Source organism: Microcaecilia unicolor, unplaced genomic scaffold (assembly GCF_901765095.1).
Source record: "Microcaecilia unicolor unplaced genomic scaffold, aMicUni1.1, whole genome shotgun sequence".
In the NCBI taxonomy this organism is placed as follows: Eukaryota; Metazoa; Chordata; class Amphibia; order Gymnophiona; family Siphonopidae; genus Microcaecilia; species Microcaecilia unicolor.
Genome location: NW_021962870.1, coordinates 439,865 through 453,463, shown reverse-complemented (window position 1 = coordinate 453,463; position 13,599 = coordinate 439,865). Strand labels below are relative to the sequence as shown.

Genomic DNA, 13,599 nt, shown 5'->3' with positions numbered 1-13,599 from the left:
AAAATAATCTTTTAGTTTGCCTTATGGTATATTTATATTTTCTTTGAAGTTGTTTCCAGGCGTTAAGTGTTGGGTCGTCTTTCTTTTTTTTCCACGCACGTTCTAACCTTCTAACTTGTGTTTTGAATTGTTTCAGTTCTTCAGTGAACCATGGTGTTGAGTTCTTCCTGTATGCGGTTCTGGTTTGTGTTGGGGCAATGTTGTCTAATATTGTTCTGCATCTATCGTCCCATTCTAGGAGGAATTGGGTTGTGTCTGCCTTTGTTGTCCATCCGTTATAGTAGATTTGTTGCCAGAATATTACTGGGTCTATTTTTCCTCTCGTGGTGTAGGTTGTTCGTTCTTGTTTTTTAATTGTGGTTTTCGTTTGTCATTGAAGGGAGATGTATGCTTTATAATGGTCTGACCATGGTGCGGGCATCCATCTTGTATCTGTTAGTAGAAGGTTTGAGTCTGGATCGAATTTGTGTGTGATGATATCTAGTGTGTGTCCTTTTATGTGTGTTGGTTGTGTATTTGGTGCATGAAGATCCCATAGTTGTAGGAACTCTTTGCATTCTTGGGTGCTTGTTAAGGTAGGTGTCACGTTTCAAAGCTGGAAACTGGGTTTGTGAGCCGAGGAGAGCAGCAGCAGGCAAAACCACCCCCAAACCAGGGACAGGACAGAACAGGACTGGAACCCCGGACTGGAGTTGCAGCTGAGGCAAGCAGGCTAGATCAGGCAAAGTAGGAACCCTAGTCTTCACCTGCGCTTAGCCGCTGTCCCCCAGAAGTTAAGCCTCTGGGTTCAAGCGACCGGCAGGACTTTGCAGGGCAGGGCAGGGCAGGAGCTGGATACCCACAGGCTGAACAAGGACTAAGGGTCAGAGGGGAAAGGAATCCACAGGGACAGCAAGGCAGAAGCCTGGGCTAGAACTCACAGAAAAACAATACAACACAAGGCAGGGAATAGACAAGCCAGGGGACAGAAACTGGAAGCTGCAAGCAGCCTCTAAACAGGGGGAAAAACACTGACTAACAAGACACAGAACTAAAAGCTGCAGAGCAGCCACTAAGACACAAGCAGACAAAGACTAAACACAAAACTAAAGCCCAGAGACAAGACTAGCAAACTAACAACAACCTAAACTAGCTACACACTGATTACTACTACTACTACTACTACTATTTAGCATTTCTAAAGCGCTACAAGGCATACGCAGCGCTGCACAAACATAGAAGAAAGACATTCCCTGCTCAAAGAGCTTACAATCTAATAGACAATCAATTAATGTGAACGGGAAGGAAGAGAGGAGGGTAGGTGGAGGCGAGTGGTTACAGGTGGTTACGAGTCAAAAGCAATGTTAAAGAGGTGGGCTTTCAGTCTAGATTTAAAGGTGGCCAAGGATGGGGCAAGACGTAGGGGCTCAGGAAGTTTATTCCAGGCGTAGGGTGCAGCGAGACAGAAGGCGTGAAGTCTGGAGTTGGCAGTAGTGGAGAAGGGAACAGATTGGCTAGAACAGACAAGAATCAAGGCAAGGATTCAAACTAGGCAGCAGAGCAACAAGCACTAACATACCAGGGCCTTAGACGCAATGCAAAGGCAAAGCAGCAAGGTTTCAGAATGGCTAATAAGCCCAGCAGCACCTGGAGCTCAGCTGCAACCATCACCGGGAAACTACGGGTGCTGTGTAGGTTCAATCCAAGCAAGCAAGTCTGGCAGCCTGGAAGATCCGGACCGGACTAGGCTGAAATCGTTTCCACCACCTCCTGCGGGAGGGCATTCCAAGCATCCACTACTCTCTCTGTGTGAAAAAATACTTCCTGACATTTTTCTTGAGTCTGCCCCGCTTCAATCTCATTTCATGTCCTCTCGTTCTATCGCCTTCCCATCTCCGGAAAAGGTTTGTCTGTGGATTAATACCTTTCAAATATTTGAACGTCTGTATCATATCACCCCTGTTCCTCCTTTCCTCCAGGGTATACATGTTCAGGTCCGCAAGTCTCTCCTCATACGTCTTGTAACGCAAATCCCATACCATCCTCGTAGCTTTGCACCGCTTCAATCCTTTTTACATCCTTAGCAAGATACGGCCTCCAAAACTGAACACAATACTTCAAGTGGGGCCTCACCAACGACTTATACAGGGGCATCAACACCTTTAAGGACCTTTAAGAAAATTACCTTATGATTTTATTTATCCCTCTCTAGACCCCCGCAGGACCCTTGCCCACGGAGGTGTACAGCTTCCTTAGCAATGGAACAAAATTATTTTGCTTATGAAGAGAGGATTTTTCAACAAATATCGGGGGTCGCCATGGGTGCAACCATGGCTCCCTCGATAGCTAATTTATTTATGAGAGAATTTGAAGACCTGCATGTATATGATTGTATGTTTAAAGAGAAGATTAAAATCTGGGTACGTTTTATAGATGACGTGTTTCTAATATGGCAAGGTGATCAAGAACTGCTAGATCAGTTTGTGATTTATTTAAATAATTGTCATTCCAACATTAAATTCACTATGAATGTACATTCTGATCAAATTACATTTTTAGATGTGAAAGTACGGAAGCAATCTGATCATTTTGACACCTCAATATTTAAGAAGAAGACAGATCGGAACACGTTGTTGTATTATACTAGTTGCCACCCAAAGCCTTTGAAGAACAATCTACCATTTGCACAATTTTTGAGATATCGAAGGATTTGCTCAAATAAAAACGATTTTTGCCATCAAGCACGAAAACTACAGGAATGCCTTATGGAAAGGGGGTACCCTAAAAACGTTTGATGGTCACTGTTTCCCAGGTGCGCAGCCACTCGGACATTACATTTGTACCCCGCGCTTTCCCACTCATAGCAGGCTCAATGCGGCGGGCAATGGAGGGTTAAGTGACCAAAGTCCACCACCCTAACCACTAGGCCACTCCTCTATCCCCATTCGTGAGCACCAGATCCAATGTGGCTCCCTCCCTCGTGGGTTCGTTCACCATTTGTCTGAGCATCCACAATCTCTCTACTTCTTTCCGATTTTGCAGACGGAACCTTCCAATCTACATCCGGCAGATTAAAATCTCCCAACAACAGCACCTCTCTTTTCTTCCCCAACTTTTGAATATCAGCGATCAGATCTTTATCTAGTTCTTCCAATTGTGTCGGGGGTCTATAGACAACACCCACGTGGACCAAGGTTCTATCCTCTCTTTTTAAGGTGATCCATATCGCTTCTTCCTTTCCCCAGTTCCCTGTCATTTCAGTCGCTGGGATATCATTTCTCACATACAGAGCTACTCCTCCACCTATACGTCCCTCTCTATCCTTCCTAAAAAAGATTATAGCCTGGTATGTTTACATCCCATTCATGGGAACCATTGAGCCATGTCTCTGTGACTGCAACTATGTCCAAGTCAGACTCCAAAATCAGGGCTTGAAGGTCATGAATTTTATTGCTTAGACTGCGAGCATTTGTGGTCATTGCTTTCCATGTACATTTCCTAGTACGTGTTTTGGTTTTAGTGAGTTGTGAGGGTGTTTTCTCTTTGGGTACCTTCTCATATTTTTGTTCCCCCTTCCTTGCTTTTTCTTTTTTTTTCCGCTTCAGTTTTATTTTCAGGAACATCACAGTGCTGTAGTGGAGCAAAAGAATTTTGTAGTGGCAACACTTGTGCGGGCGGATGCTTCTGTGTCACATGATGAAGTCTGCCTGAGCCTACTGTGAACCATCTGTTCTTATGTGGTTTTATTCTTTGAGGCAGTGGTGAGAAGTTATGATTCTGCACAGTCCTATAAGTTGCTTTAATTGCATCTAATTCTTGCATTACTTTACAGAGCTCTTGTTTTAAAGTAGATAGCTGAAGACAGATAGGACAAGCTTTAAGTCTCCAGATGATTGGCCTTGAAACTAAAGCATCACAATTATTGCAGAGAATAAAAGTCATCCTGATTGGTTGAAATGGGTATGAACAGGTGTACTATGTTGGAGTAACAGCCTGCAAGACTGCCTGTGTATGATTGAGTAAAGTTAATGAGGACTGGTTTGTCTATAAATGAGTGGAAAACCCTGGGGTGGGAGGGTGGGATTATAAGTCCCAAAGTGTCAGCTAAATGCTGCTGTTATCAAGGGAATGCTCTAGTTGAATGGACCCAAATGGTCCAGTCTGAGCAAGAATTTTCACTTGATTTAACTTTTAAAACTGATATTGCTAACTTTCCTTTTCACTAAGTCTAAATATTCCCAATAATTATAGCAGTTCCTCTCTATCAGAGTTTGGCAGGAACAGAAAGAAAGCCAGAAAGAAAGAGAGAGAGGTTTCACAGTGCTAATTAAAATTATTAAAAGAGATTATCAGGTAGCTCACCTAAAAAACCAGCTAGTTGAGAAGTGTGGGGATTTAGAGGTCAGAATTAAACCTTTCCTTTTTTGCACATACTCCAGAATAGACTACCTACTGGGATCTAAGGATCTGATTCCTATGCTGACAGCTGCCAAAATACATGAAATCTCAGTTTCCGATCACGCTGCCATCATAGGAGCCAACTTTTTCAAAATGAATGGAGGTGCTGAAATTCCCTTTTTTTTTTACAGGTGGTGCATTTCCCCCTCTCCACCCTCCATTCATATCCAGCAATTCTCCTCTCTCCCCTGCCCTCTCCTCCATTCATATCCAGCAATTCTCCTCTCTCCCCTCCCCTCCCCTCTCCTCCATGTCCAGCGGATTCTCCTCTCTCCCCTGCCCTCCATCAATGTCCAACAAGTCTCATCTCTCCCCTGACCAGCAATTTATCGTCTATCCCCGCCCCTCCATGTCCAGCGATTTCTCCTCTCTCCCCTCCATTTCCAGTAACTTGCCCCAAACACCACCTGCCCCTTTTCAGCACCCTCCTACGAGTTCCAGTCCCAACCCCAGCCTGACCTCTTCTCCCACAACAGTCCGCTGTCCTCGCCTTCCTGATGCCCAGAATTTAAAACTTACCTCAGTCCTGGCAGCAGGGAAAGGCGAGCAGGCTCGGCTTCAGCCTTCCCTTCTCTCTCAGCTCTGGTCCCGCTGTCGTGGAAACAGGAAATGAGGACGGGACCAGAACTGAGTGAGAAGGGAAGGCTGAAGCCAAGCCTGCTCGCCTTTCATGCTGCTGGGACCGAGGTAAGATGAATTTTAAATTCTGGGTGGCAGGAAGGCGAGGACGGAGGACTGTTGAGGGAACGTAAGGGGAAATGAGGGTAGAGAGGTAATGAGGGGCTGCAGACTGAGTGCATTTGTAGGTAAGAAGGAGAAGCTTGAACTGTATGTGGTATCTGATTGGAAGCCAGTGAAGTGACCAGAGGAGAGGGGTGATATGAGTATATCGGTTCAGGTGGAATATAAGACGTGCAGCAGAGTTCTGAACGGATTGAAGGGGGGATAGATGGCTAAGTGGGAGGCCAGTGAGGAGTAGGTTGCAGTAGTCAAGGCGAGAGGTAATGAGAGCGTGGACGAGAGACTATCCCATACTGTCTGTTTCCCTTGATGTGGAAAAGGCCTTTGACCGAGTAGAATGGAAATATTTGTTTATTGTTCTTAAGCAATTTGGTTTCCCTGATCCGTATATTCATATGGTGCAGCTGCTATACTCCCATCCTTCAGCCCGTATAGTAGCTAATGGTGAAATCTCTAACTCATTCGTTCTGCATAGAGGCACCAGACAAGTTGTCCCATCAACCCTTTGCTATTCAATATGGCTCTCGAACCTCTCCTAGTGGCAATCCGAAAATCAGTTGATATTGCTGGCATCCATCTGGGTTCAGAGTAGCTCAAACTCGTTTTCTACCCACACTACAATTATCACGTGTCTCGGACAATCACATCAGGCAACTTAGCAAACCTATCTCCCTTGATGAAATAATTTCTGCAATTAATAAACTACCTTTAGGTAAAGCGCCAGGCCCAGATGGCATACCTGCGGAATTTTGTAAGGCCTTCTCTTCCACTATATCAATTCGTCTGCTAGAGTCTACTTCTTCAGGATGCTTTCTGGATGCTAACATAATAGTGCTGCCCAAGCCGAACAGAGACAGCACCCTCGTACAGAATTACAGACCAATTTCGCTTTTAAATACTGACTATAAAATTTATGCAAAGATTTTATGCTGCAGAGCTTGTGCAACTGTCAATTCTTTCCCATGTTTAGTTCTGTAAATATAAGACACAGAGATTGAGGTTTGTACACAGAACACACACCAACCCTCACCGATGACAGAACATGGGGCCAAAATTAGGAATGCTTTGTGCAATAACAATGATGGACCCTGACACAGCTTTGCAAAACATGTCATGTTGGCTCAAGTCCAAAATATATAATCAAGAAGCCTTAAGATATGTGAAGTATGAATTTTAAAATAATTATGACACGATAAATTTTGATATTTGAAAATAAAAATAAGTAGGATTTCTGTGATAAATTTGGGACCGAAGATGAGACAAGTGAGTTGTTGTTATCAAGAAAATTTTGCCTGTTCTGGAGTCTATACAGGGGAGAATATTTCCTCTTACAGCTTACTAAAAAAAAATTATTCAGATCCTGGTATCACCTCAGTGGCAGCAACACACAGTTGCTCCACTGTCAACTACTTTGTCAAGCAAGGAAGGTTATTCTGAGTCTGTAAACCTTCCAAGCCCTACCCCACTCTTCTACAACTTGTCTCAATTTCCCCAGGCATCTAACCACACTTGCAGATGCCCCACCAGCTGCCTAGTAGCCGAATCCCTACTCAGTCTGCCAATGCCCATATCTGCCTTCCTCATTAAGTCACAAATTCACATCCCTGAGTTCTGCATTTTTTTTTTCTGAAGGGGTGGGCACATTTGCATGGTGTGGCAGGTAAGGGGACCATTGCCCCCTCAGTCATTGTAAAACAGAAGCCTCTCTGTCATTCTCCTCCCCTAACTCTCAGTGGTCAATCATCCCCCCTTTATCTCCCCTCCCCCTCCTCTGCAGTCTGTCTCTCCCATCCCAGTTCCTCCTTGTTGCTCTGAAAGCATCAGTGCTGAAAAGAACAGTACCATGCCACATGATATCTCATTCAAGTGTACGACAAGTCTCTTCTAAGTCCCGATCCATCTGACTCATACAGGGCCAGTCTTAGTCAGGGGTGACAGGGGTGGTCACACAGGGCCCCATGCTCCTAGGGGCCTTGCATCTCTGAAAGTCTGTCCTCCTGTATCGGAACACCTTCCTACTCCATACCTTAATGTGCACCTACATTTCCTTTTGATGCCATATCCTGTTTCTGCAAGGGTAGGATGCAGCAATGAAGAGACTCTGGGCTCAGCAGCTGATGGGATATGAAAATCGCTGCTGCTGTATGCCACTCTCTACTGAAATGTGGTGGATGCACATCAAAATATGGGTAGAGGTGGGGTTCCGTGAGCTTTGAACCTCCTTTTACACTCTGATAATAGCTTATGGTGGTGGGCGCTGGTAGGGGTCTGCATAGGGCCCCCCAATTGCTAAGACCGGCCATGGATGCATGCTTCCTGTTGCCTTGTGGGCAGGACCTGAGAGGAAACTTGCCATGCACTTAGATGTGAGACCTGGCAGCACAACACTGTTCTTTTTACTGCTGAGGGAGTGTTAAGAAAAGGAGATGCTGGACTGAGGGGGACAGAGAGGGGAGCTGCTGAGCCAACAAAGGAGAGATGCTGGATAGAGGGAAGGAGAGAGAGAAAAGGAAACTGATGATTGCATTTGATAGGGTGGTAGAGGGTCTGATGCTAGGGTTGAGGATGGGAGAAAAGGGCCGATGGTGGCAGATCTAATATAATCTAATGCCAAGTCTATATACCACACAAATCCCAACATGAGATTCTAGGTAGTTTACAATGCAAGAAGCTGCACTGAAGCAGGATAGAACAGGATAGTAAGATTAACAAAAGGTCTTCAGTTTCTTATACAACCATCCATAGTTACCTAACGGTAAAGAATTCCATTCAGTAATAGCATCAACCTGATGTTTAAATCTTATAGTTCCAAAAACCGGTACCTCAGTACTAAATTTTCCTGCATTCTGACAGAATTATTTAAAGTAAATGTGAAAAGAACTGACTTAACAGTTCATAATTGCCATGATTCGTGCAGGAGTGGGAGTTAGTCGGATCTGATGTGGGGTCTGGGAGAAGGAGAAGATAACTGCAGACCTGAGGATTGGATAAGGGGGCTGAAGTGGGGGATTGCAGATAGATGAGAGAAGAGGTGAGTAGAAAGGAGAGATAATTGGAAGGGATAAAGATGCAGAGAAGAAAGGAGAGAAAGGGTGGTGAAGAAACAGAAGCAAGAAAGAGGTTAGGGTAGGGACAATAGAAGTGTCTGACAGATGTACTTACTTTATAGGGACACATAGAGGGGAATAATCGAATCATCTTTTTTTTCGATAATACGGTGTGGGCCGGCGAAATGCCTTGGATTTCGCCGGGTTTGAGATCGCCACTTTTGTTTTTCCGCAATAATGGAAAAAACTGCCGGCAATCTCAAACCCGGCGAAATCCAAGGCATTTGGCCGTGGGAGGAGTCAGCATTTGTAGTGCAATGGTCCCCCTCACATGCCAGGACACCAACCAGGCACCCTAGGGGGCACTTCAAACATCTTTTATAAACAACCAAATTAGCTTCCAGGTGCATAGCACCCTTCCCTTGTGTGCTGAGTCCCCCAAATCCCCCCCAAAACCCACTGCCCACAAGTGTGCACCATTACCCTAGCCCTAAGGGCTGAAGGGGGGCACCTACATGTGGGTACAGTGGGTTTTGGGGGGTTTGGGAGGGCTCAACATTACCCACCACAAGTGGAACAGGTAGGGGGGGGGATGGGCCTGGCTCTGCCTTTCTGCAGTCCACTGGAACTAACAACAACTGTTCCAGGGACCTGCATACTGCTGTCTGGGTGCTGGGTATGACATTTGAGGCTGGCATGCAGGCTGGCAAAAAAGGTTTGTATTTTAATAATTTTAGTGTGGGAGGGGTTTGGCGACCACTAGGGGAATAAGGGGAGGTAATCCCCCATTCCCTCCGGTGGTCATCTGGTCAGTTGGGGCACCTTTTTGAGGCTTGGTCATGAAAATAAAAGGACCAAGTAAACCCGGCGAAATACTGCTTATCGCCGGGTTTTATTTTTCCATTATCCGCGAAAGCCGGCCATCTGGTAGCCACGCCCAAGCCTGCCCATGTCCCGCCTTCGCTTCGCCGCCAACACGCCCCTTTGAACTTTCGCCGGCGAGGCGAAGGGAAAGCGGCAAAGCTATCACAAATGTAGCTTTTGAATATATGCTTTTCGCCGCTTTTGCGAAATCGCCGGCCATATCCCGATTTGTGTCGGGAAATAGCCGGCGATTACTTTCGATTATAAGCTGGATATTCTACATTTATTGTCCAAGATTTCCGGGAGAAAGTCACATTTAGGGTTCTTTGTGAAGCCATCAAATCTGAGGGGAGATATGATACAAGTTTATAAAATACTGAGTGGAGTGGAATGGGTAGAGGTGAATTGCTTGTTTACCATTTCCAAAAATACTAGGACTAGGGGGCATGCAATATAGCTACTAAGTAGTAAATTTACAAAGAATCAGAGAAAATATTTCTTCATTCAATGCATATTCTAGGATAAGCAGAATAAAATCTGTTTTGCTCTTCTGAGATCTTGACAGGTACTTGTGACCTGGATTGGCCACTGTTGGAAACAGGATACCGGTCTTGATGGACCTTCAGTCTGTCCCAGTACAGCAATGCTTATGTTCTTATGTTCAAAATATTCTTATAATCTTACCTAGGTACACATAAATTGTCCAACATCAAGTCTATACAAATAATCTGTAAAGAATAAAAAGAAGAGTCAAAGGTCATAGGAATCTTCACATAGATGGTGCCTGGGAGGGTTTGAGAATGTGGAGTGAGTAATAATTCGAGTGTTGGGGGTGTGAAGATGGGGAGATTTAGTATCCGAGGAGTCCTTAGACGTATGGGGTTATCTAAATTTATATCTACCTCGGGAGTCACTGCACGGACACTCAGACTCTCTAAACCTAGAAAGAGGAAAAATAAAAATATTTAAATATCATAATTTGCTTGAATAACACTGGAAGCTACAACTCTGACAGTCTGCACCTCTCTTCCTAAAGTATTACAACATCCTTCTTGTCACCTCCTTCTGAGGACCAGGTCTAGTTTCATGCTATATTGGCCCTAGGCAAACATATTTTTCTGAGCCCCAGACCATGTCCCCTGCCATGATCTTTATTTATGATTTCTTCCCCCACCCCAATATTTAATAAATGTCTATATGCAAATACCACATTTAAACGAGTGGTAATGTTGAATAGCTTGCCACAGTTCCAACAGGATTCGTCCAACAGCGAGTTAACATAATTGGAGAGCAGTTTGGAAAGCCGCGTGATAGAGCTGGCAATCGTATACGGACATGGACTGAACCCAGTGTGGACGTGGCATCTCTGACCATATAACGTTAAGTGCCTGGATTTATTATATTATAGAAAACAGTGAAAGAGTTTGGTTCATTGTTTAGATTAAGAGAGTTTCGGGGTAGTTGGAGTAAGTGATAGGATTGACCCACTAGTTCTTTAGTTTTGAGGAAGGTGAACATTTATTTCACTTTATTATTTGAAATTAATTAAGAGCACAGGTGTACATTTGCTTATATAAATTGAAAAGATTCAAAGAGAAGTTCTATGATCGAGAAGCTTGTCCACCCTTAGAGACGTAAATCACTTTGGTGTAGCCTCGCTTGGGTAAGTTTATATTCTGAGAACTTCCTTATGATTTCCATAATTTAACACAAAAATATATTTCAGTACACTTTTGGGCCAATCCTTTCACTGGTATTATCTCCATGATATTATGCCCTGATTTGTATAATTAACTAATAAAAGTGCGTCATGAAAGACTCAAGAGGAAATTGGAAAGTCATGGTATAGGAGGTAGTTCCTATTGTGGATTAAAAACTGGTTAAAAGATAGAAAACAGAGAGTAGAGTTAAATGATCTGTATTCTCAATGTGCTGTGTCCGCTGGTTTTTTAACTGGTAGACTTGCCATCCAAATGGCAGATGACAAGTGCAAAGTGATGCATATGTGAAAAAGGAACCCGAACTATAGCAAATAGAATGATAGGTATTATTAGGAGAGGAATGGAAAACAAAAATGAGGATGTTATAATGCCTTTGTTTTACTCCACGGTGCAACCGCACCTCGAATATTGTGTGTAATTCTGGTCACCACATCTCAAAAATGTTATAGTGGAATTAGAAAAGCCCCCTCCCTGCCCATCTTCAAATCCTTGCTCAAAGCCCACCTCTTCAATGTGGCTTTCGGCACCTAACCATTATACATCTATTCAGGAAATCTAGACTGCCCCAATCTTGTTTGACTGCACTTTTTGTCCTTTAGATTGTAAGCTCCTTCAAGCAGGGACTGTCCTCTGTGTTAAATTGTACAGTGCTGCGTAACCCTGGTAGCGCTTTAGAAATGTTAAGTAGTAGTAGTAGTAGATCAAGGCAGATAAAGATCTGCACGGTATATCCATTATCTTCATCTGTAAATTAAGTAAGTCAAGCATAAGACTTAATTAGAATAAATTGAGTCAGACAGGATCATGTGCAGATGGCAAAAGCATGCACTGATGAATAAACCTGCAGTGAATAAAGGAATGCCAACTCGTGGCCTAATGTTGTACAATGATAATATCAATCATATAAACATACATACTTGCAAAATCAAACTACAAAACCTAACACAAGGTCATCATGTTATCCTCAGCCAACTGGGCTCAGTCCCGTTCCCAAAGTCATGGGAAAGGGCAGCCGGGAAGTGTTACAGGTTGTTCAGGACAGTAATTTTCTGTTCCTGTACTAGAGTGGTCCATGCCAGGGCTTTCTTTCTGAGTAACGTGGTAGATCACGGCAGATAAAGATCTGCATGGTATATCCATTATCTTCATCTGTAAATTAAGTAAGTCAAGCATAAGACTTAATTAGAATAAATTGAGTCAGACAGGATCATGTGCAGATGGCAAAAGCATGCACTGATGAATAAACCTGCAGTTGCTTACTTACAAGCATTTCAAGCAGTTTAGTGACTAAAGGAATGCCAGCTATTGGTCTAAGTTGTACAAAGATGATACATCTAAACCTTTTGATTTGGGCATAGGACTAAGTGCTATCTGTCCCATATGCAGAGGTAATCATCCCAAGAAATATTAAATGTGGGGGATTGGTAAATAATGTAAAGGGACACTTATCTAATTCACGAAGCCCACAAATTATAGCTTTGAGCTAGATATTCTTATGCTACTACTACTATAAATCATTTCTATAGCGCTACCAGTCATACTCAGCGCTTTACAATTGAACATGAAGAAAAGACAGTCCCTGCTCAAAAGAGCTTACAATCTAAATCAGGACAGACAGACAGGACCAATAAGGATAAGGGTAGGACACACAGAAGGACACGTGCACGAGGGGCATAATCGAACGGAAACGCCTATCTCCATGGGCATTTATCTCCGAGAACGGGTCCGTGAAGGGGCAGGCCGAACTGTATTTTCGAAAAAATGGACGTTTACTATGTTACTAATTACTGTAATAAAATGCACCAGTCCCAGTACAGAACCTTGTTGAATAGATAGGTTTTCAGAGATTTGTGAAAGTTAGTTATTTCATTAATTGTTTTCAAGTTAGTTGGTAGGAAAAGCTGGTTGCATGTGTTAGTTTGTATTTTAATCCTTTGCAGCTGGGGAAGTGTAAATTAAGAAATATGCGAGCTGATCTTTTAGCATTTCTGAGAGGGAGGTCCACGAGGTCTAGCATGTAGGTCGGGGCATCGCCGTGAATGATTTTATGAACAATCGTGCAGATCTTGAACGCGGTACGTTCTTTAAGTGGGAGCCAGTGAAGTTTCTCTCTTAGGGGTTTTGCACTTTCATATTTTGTTTTTCCAAATATGAGTCTGGCTGCGGTGTTCTGGGCTGTTTGAAGTTTCTTGATAGTCTGTTCTTTGCAGCCAGCGTAGAGTGCGTTGCAATAGTCCAAGTGACTTAGCACCATTGACTGTAGCAGGTTGCGAAAAATGGATCTTGGGAAGAAAGGTTTTACTCTTTTAAGTTTCCACATGGAGTGGAACATCTTCTTAGTTGTATTCTTCACATGGGTTTCGAGTGTGAGATTTCGGTCGATGGTAACTCCAAGAATTTTCAGATTGTTTGAGACGGGAAGGGAAAAGTTTGGTGTGGTTATGGTGGTAAATTTAGTTGTATTATGTTGTGAGGTGAGTATAAGACATTGTGTTTTTTCTGCGTTAGTTTTAGCTGGAATGCATCCGCCCAGGAGCGCATGATTTGGAAACTTTGGTTGATCTCGTTGGTGATTTCCTTTAGATCATGTTTGAATGGGATATAGATCGTGACATCATCTGCATATATGTAGGGATTGAGGTTTTGATTGGATAGTAGCTTCATTAGGTTGAAGAGGGTTGGAGAGAGGGGGGATCCTTGGGGGACTCCAAAGTCAGGTGTCCATGGGGCTGATATGTCCGCGTTCGTTATTACTTGGTATGATCTTGTGGTCAGGAATCTTTTAAACC

At 43.6% G+C, this 13,599-nt stretch overlaps 1 long non-coding RNA gene across 1 annotated transcript in view; it reads right to left on the bottom strand.

Annotated features, from left to right (window-relative positions):
* Window positions 1-9,997: 9,997 nt before the first annotated feature.
* The window catches only part of LOC115458588, a 62,121-nt gene continuing 58,519 nt past the window's right edge, over window positions 9,998-13,599 (bottom strand). The window contains exon 3 of the long non-coding RNA XR_003940094.1: window positions 9,998-10,029. This is a non-coding gene — a long non-coding RNA (uncharacterized LOC115458588). The remainder of the gene's footprint in view (window positions 10,030-13,599) is intronic.